We start from the raw sequence: 7522 nt of genomic DNA, 5'->3' as shown, positions 1-7522 counted from the left end.
TTCGAAATGAATTGACAGATTAATTTTGTAGTTGATACAGTGAAGCACTTTGCTCTGCTCACATAAAAATTCACTATTTATACATTTGATGTATAGAATTCCTCTGCTCATGTAGAAATGCAATATTTCTATTGGAATTTCTCCAAGTTAGAAGTGTTGAACCAGGTTGGCGAAGGCACCGGGAACAGTGTCAAACACTTTTTTGGGTAAAGCGCAGAGGAAAGTGGATCCTGAGGATCATTGTTGTCCCAAAGTGGGCCGTATGCTCAGTGGTTGTGGGAAAGACTCAGTACAATAGTTTAAAAAAAAATGCAAGTGCAAAATAAATTGCATGATATTTTCTCTCATTACGAGATGATGACGAGTATTTATGAGGCCATCCCTTCAGAACTTGTTTTCTTTGTATGGTTGAAAGAGACATTTAAAGGTGTACAGGAGGATTTTCTTTTTCCGGGTGGATCATCAAGACTATTGGTCCTCCCAATTGTCAATCATTCTGGTGATATATATTACGTAAGGCCGTCGTACGTGCTCGTCCCCAGGTAGCATGCGCGCTTTCAGGTGTACATGGTGAGCTACGCCTTCAGCGAGCTCGCAGTTCTCACCGGGTACTTTGAAAATGGCAGAGGGTCGCAAGAGAAAAAGTGTCTTCTAAGTGTATGAGAAGAAGAGAAAGGCTTCGGAAGAGAGAAACAAGACCAGAGTGTTTTGGGGAGATTCTTTCACACGATGGCGCTGAAAGCCCAGGTTGGGCTTCCCACTGATGCTTCAGTTTGCGAAGTTTCTACTCGGCATTCTATTTGGAGAAATCCATTTCAAATCACTTCCAGTAAAAGTGATCTACGTCTATATTGTAACTTTCCAGGGTGGATTAGTTTGTTTTGTAATTTGCATCGTCAGTAGTTATTACGGCTTGTGTGAGCGATGCCGACTTGTGACTTGTAAACAGAGCGTGTGTCAGGAGTCACACACCTCGCTCCAGCACCGGATCCTCTCTGGCACTCCTGCAGGCAATCAGCTAATTGATTGTCAAGCAGTCTTAAGCCCTGCAGGGAGGAGGGTCCGGTGCCAGAGGATTGCTAGTCTTCACTCCGTGTGGAGGTGCGTCGGTGTTGTCCTCCCCGGGGGGTGAGTGTCCTCCCTGGGGTGGTTCCCGTTCCTGTTCCGACGCCGGCTCCAAGAAGTTCTGTTCCAAGAAGTTCCCCGTCCGGGTCCCGTCCCGGTTCTGTTCCAAGAAGTTCCCCGTCCGGGTCCCGTCCCGGTTCTGTTCCAAGAAGTTCCCCGTCCGGGTCCCATCCCGGTTCTGTTCCAAGAAGTTCCCCGTCCGGGTCCCGTCTCGGTTCTGTTCCAAGAAGTTCCCCGTCCGGGTCCCGTCCCGGTTCTGTTGTAAGAAGTTCCCCGTCCGGGTCCCGTCCCGGTTCTGTTGTAAGAAGTTCCCCGTCCGGGTCCCGTCCCGGTTCTGTTCCAAGAAGTTCCCCGTCCGGGTCCCGTCCCGGTTCCAAGAAGTTCCCCGTCCGGGTCCCGTCCCCAGAAGTTCCCCGTCCCGGTCCCATCCCGGTTCCGTCCCCAGAAGTTCCCCGTCCGGGTCCCGTCCCGGTTCCAAGAGGCCCCCCCTGAGATTCCCCCGGGCCCCGTCCCCGTTTCCAAGAAGCCCGCGAGTTCCCCAGGCCCTCAATGCCCGAGATCCCCGAGAGGCCCCCCCCTGAAGATTCTCACGGGTCCAGTCCCGGTTCCAAGAGGCCCCCCAGAGTTCCCCCGGGTCCCGTCACCGTTCCAGCTCCCCTTTCCCTGTTCCCTCAATAAACCGTACAGTTTGCAAACAACTTCCTGCTTGAGGTCTGCTTTTGGGTTCAGGACACTCCACACGCTGGCGCCCAGCCGTGACAGCGTGCACGAGGAGAACTGGGCTCGTCACGTCTCTCGCACACGTTCTAGTAGGCGTTCCGTCTCGGGAGCAGGTAGAGCGTTGCACATGTGCATTTTTTCACAAGGTGGAGAGGGCGGTTCTTTCCTAAAATTCGGGAAAATCCTCCTGTACACCTTTAAGATGCTAAAATGCGAACCATGCCGTCATTACTTCGAGTGTCCAGAACAATCTTAGATCCTTGTTTCTCTAGGTAGATGAAGCCTCCAGGCCTGGTCTGGTCCTCGTCCTCGTCCTCGTCCTCGTCCTCTCCTGTCCTCCCACATGTCTGTGCCGGGCACACGCCACCGCTGAGGCCCATTAATCAGAGCTCGTTCTATCAGGGCTGAACACAGCGCTCTCACTTCTCATGCATTAACCTTGTTGCTGCCCCTCAACACCCTGAAGGTTGGCACTCATGTGCTGCATGTGTGTGTGTGTGTGTGTGTGTGTGTCCTGAGCTCTTGTCACTTGTTAGTGGTGCAGTTTCTGCTTCGCTATAAATAAAACTATTCACAGGGAGGGATGGAAGCCAGTGGAGTACTTAGACAGCAGAGGACACCGCGGCCTTGTCTCCGTACGACATGCAGATTAAATCGGTTCCACAAACTGACACAGCTTAGTGTACTGTCACACAATATCCAGAAGATCTCTTTTTTTTTGCACGGCCCACTCATTATGCTTTTGCTTTGTCACTTAATATTATCATTTCACGCGTCAGGAGGCAGACTAACTGAAGTTAATGTGCATGTCTGATTAAATTCTTCTTTATTAAGACGACCATCACTGACATACAGAACAAGAACCTGGACTGTGACAGCCTTTGTCACCATAATGCTGAAATGGGCCCGTGAAAACTCCAGAGTGTAGAAGCATTTCACTTCAACTACAGAAATGATTCTGTTTTCAGTTGGTGATACATAATTGTATTGTATTCCTCACAAACACAAGCACGTTGTACCATGACAACCAGAGAGAAGCAGAGGTATAAACAAATAATGTCTTTTTGCATGTTCTACCTTCGTCAAGAATAAGCCCGAAATGAAACAGTGGATCCTTACCTTGACCTTGACCTTGACATTGCAGGAAGTGACCACAGAGAACCAGAAAGAAGACCGTCAATAATGGACCACCCACTGGATGAGCCGAGCGTCTTGCAGGGCTGCAGCCCCTTAACGCCATGATAATCCTGGAGGGTGGGCAGAAACAAATGAAAAGACCGTGAAACAAGTAATAATAAATAACTTAGTTGTTAGAAACACCCTCACACACACACACAGACACACACGAAATCCCGTGGAAGATGTTTCATCCATTCGTCCATGTTTTTCTTAAATAGTAAATTATGAGCTTTCGTCTCTGCCCAAAGTGCAACAACAATTAATCAGAACATTTTGAGCGACCAACAAATGATCTAATTTAATCAACAGACTCGCCAACGAAAACAGAAAACTTGACCTGAGACAGCAAGTCGGAGTGAACAACAAGAACCAACGCAAAACAACAATTCAAGATTCAATCATTTGAATAAAGTATCTTTTTTAATGGATTGTTACTACATAGGGTTTTACTGTGAATTAAAATGGAGATGATAGGTACGTGGTGCGAACTACGGATTTGTGAAATTTTGGGGGTCTCTAAAATAATGGTAAAATGCAGTTCTTTCCTATGCATTTCCTTTTTATTTTTTGTTTGTTTTCAGTTTTGTCCTAATAATGTATTAAATTAGGCTATTTTTATTTATCGATATTTGTGCATGAAGGTGAATTATCACTCTTTCACTTTTATAAAGTTTCTGGCCAGCATGCCATTCTTGCGCTCAGCATTGAAGTCTGGGGGGGTGGTTGTCTTAAAAATCACTTTAAATCATACAGCCGTTCAATTACAAACAGGGAAAACTCGTAAATTTCGGATTTCCTCAGAAAAATAAGCTGGGGGTCTGTGAGGAGCAGCAGCAGGAAGCTGATCCACGCTAATAATACTGCGTTGTATGCGATGGTGCTGAGGACTGGAGCTCTTGACCATTTTTGTAATTCTGATTCTCATGTGTGTTTGGTGTCAATTATTGCTTTGTTGATGCGTGTTAACGTGTTTCAGAGCGTATTATGTGCATGTTATTGTGGATTTGATTCCCGATGGAGTCCCACTTTCATTTTCATTTGACTTCCAGACAAGGCGCCCATGCAATGTCCAGGAATTCATACCAATAACTATAATTGTGGCTTTTTGGGTCCAATTGTGGCCCAATTTTGGATCAGTGGAGTAGACAAGTTAGCTTGTATGCTTGAATGCATTCTGAATTTTGTTGAAATTTGATGTTCTTTTTGGCAGAAGAAAAATATTTTTATAAAAAAAACAGGCATCTGAGACGGTAATCTCTGTGCCTTGCCTCTTAAAGAAGTAGAGCTAATCTCAGCTGCATTAAAAGAAAAACAAACCATGAAAGCAACGCATTGATAATGTCTAATTCATGTTCTATTTAATGTAGCTAAACTTGCTATAGGATAGTTTTCTGAGAGTGAGAATAGATTTTACAGCTCAGCATGTAAAAGCTAATAAGCCGTCAAAAATCACAGAAATACAGTTCTTGCGAACCATAAACGGTTTGATATATGTGCACAACTCAGGGTTTCTTACTGCAATGACATTTCTGTCGCGCGAACGCGGAAAACACCAAGAGTCAAACATGGGCAAAGCTCCCTGCTGCCACTCTAATAACTAATTCACACTGCGTGGCACAGTACCATCATTCACCCTGACATTTCACGAGCAGCTTCTGAAGGAGAGCAAATCAATAGACCAACAATTTTATGCACTCATTTATATTCACATCTTGACGCCCAAGAAAGAGATGAATTATCTGGCACCATTTCATAATTGGCCACGTAAATAAAGACCAAATTACTGCGCCTTCAAATTCAAAACAACAGCATGCAAACAACAGGCATTAGGTCTGATCACCAGCCATTACGCCACATTAATCTGAAGAAATGCTGCTTTTGCCGCCATTCAGCCGCAGCATTAGAAGCAGCAGCAGAGAGCGGAAAATGTAATGGTTTAAAAACATTCACAACAATTATTGGAGACTTTCAGCTAATTATTACGACGTGTGGGATTTTTATTGTGGCATGAAAGAAAGACTAAAAACTAAACGTGAGTTTTGGGCAATATAGCTTTAATTGATTTCAACATTTTAGGAGTTTTGGCAAGAAATTGTACTCATTCGACTAAATATCAGCTCTTTAAAGTCTATTGATGACTCTGAATTGATTATTTATAGGCGTGAACGTCTTAGCCCTGTGACGAACTAGTGACCTGTCCAGAATGGGATCTTCCTACATCCGTATGCAGCTGGGATTGGCTCCAGTGGGAGTGTGAGAGAAAGCTAAGATACCTTAAAAATCTCCTATTATCCAGCTTTCCAACACTTTCATGTGGGTCCAGTGGGTCCAAAAACATTGTATTCAGAGTTTATTGCCCCAAATCCTGCCTTTACTTGATTTTCCTCCATTTGAATATTGGAACATAGGAGCTACATTCAGAATCTGCTGTGTCTGTGTGACCTGAACTGGCTCCACCCACACATGTCCGTATTAGGAAGAGGAGGAAGTTCTTACTCTCGTGGTGCCATGTGCCAGAGCAGAGCTGCTTAATTGTGGGAGGAGTCAAAGGGAGGAGCCTTCATGCTCGTCCTGTAAGCATTTACCATTAGCATCTCGTGCTATCCCGATTAGCAGTTAACTGCTGTCTGTTTAACATAATTTCAGGGTCTGATACTCCATAAAGCATTATGTTACACAAGCGGCAAGACTAATGGGGTTGGTGGAACAGAGGAGGGTTTATGATATTAACCTCCTGCGGCGACGTCGTGACAGAAGCACAATCAAAACCTCCCGTTCAGGGTTTTGATTTGAACAAATAGCCCAAAAAACCTCTGCCACTTTCAAACTCCAGATTTTCGGGCAAGTTTCAACTGAGGTCCAACGCCAATATACATGTTTCAACTATACACTATACAGCCATTCAGGCCACAAGTCCACAAAACTTAATTGATCCCAGAGTATTGCTGGCTTAAAAACATAATTTACATACTGTGTGTTTTTTATTATTACCCTTTATCACTGCTCCCTGCAGACAGAGCTCTCAGCTAGTTTTTAAATTGCAGGTTGTATCCACAACAGGCTGAGATTGGCTGCAATTCCAAAAACACTGACAACACACATTAAAGACAACAACACAGGAAAATCTGCTTTCTGTACACATCTATGTTTTGTATTGCTTTTTGCAAAATGTATAATTAATTTTAAGGATTTAAAAGCTCATTGATTTAGATTTTCTTTGTGCGGAGAACAAGTCACAAATATTTTTAACACACCACACAACTGAGCCATTTCCCTAAAAAATACAAAACATCTATTTTATTATAACAAATATGTGAAGGCAGCTTAATATGTTGTTTCTTTGGAGACAGGAGTAACTTTTGCAATATGATGCAACTCTCGGTAAAACATCAATTCAAATCTACAGTGAGTCCTCAGTGCTGGAGGACACACACACACACACACGCACACGCACACACACACACACACACACACACACACACACACACACACACGCACACACACACACACACACGCACGCACAGTACCTGCACTGTGTCTTTTGCCATATATCCACCAGGCATATGAAGTTTACAGCTTCCCTTCGTTGAACGCTCACAACTGGCTCAGCTCCTCTTCCTTTCCCCGGACAAATAACCCCTTTCCAGCAACGGAGGGAGGAAATCATTTTTTTTTCTTAAAAAGAAGAGGAAAGGGGGAGGAGGGGGTCTGAGAATGAGAAGAAATGGAAAAGAGAGACAGATTGCAATGATAATTTAAGTTGTCAGGAGCTGCATTCTTTGGTGAATCCAGTGTGCACAAAGCAGAAATCCACTTTCCCTCTGTGCTGCTCCTCTCCTTTTCTATTCAATTCTATTCATTTCTCTGCCATTTCACCTCCAAATCATAAGCCTTACTGTGCTGCACTTAAATCACTAGGTTTCTAACTGAAACATCACAGTGCAGCATGCTCAAAGACAATTAGAGTAGAAAGCTGGAGCGAGACCATACAGATGTAAAGCAACATATATTTATCACAAAGACACATGCATCAAGCAGAAACCTTAAAGGTACTGCAGCACAATAACTGACATAACACAGTCATATACAGCTGAGGTTTGTTCTGAATTAGAGTGAGGAAACAGAAAGGAATATTAGAATGGGAATGATTACTTAACAAAAACATATTTAAGATATTTGGGTAAAGATCAGTCTGCCGTGGTTCATCAAACTCTCAACTACCTAAATGTAGTTACTCAAAAGAAAATGAATGATTCTAATCTTAGAAAATGCAGACAAAATGTCAGTTTTGGTTGTATGTCACCTTATTTACCTGCCCTTTTTATTTATTTAAGTGTTTAATTTACAACTGAATCGCCTTGGAGCTGGAACTGTGACAGAGGAGCTGCTGATTGTTCTTCACCCTTCTGTAACCACGTCACTGTTCTGGACAATGGAAAGGTCACTGGGAGGTCAACTCGATCACAGACAGCTGGGACGTTTTCAGAACTTTGCAACC

This window comes from Blennius ocellaris, assembly GCF_963422515.1.
Source record: "Blennius ocellaris genome assembly, chromosome: 2".
Classification (NCBI taxonomy): Eukaryota; Metazoa; Chordata; class Actinopteri; order Blenniiformes; family Blenniidae; genus Blennius; species Blennius ocellaris.
The sequence above is the reverse complement of the archived record's forward strand: the minus strand, read 5'-3'. Positions refer to the sequence as shown.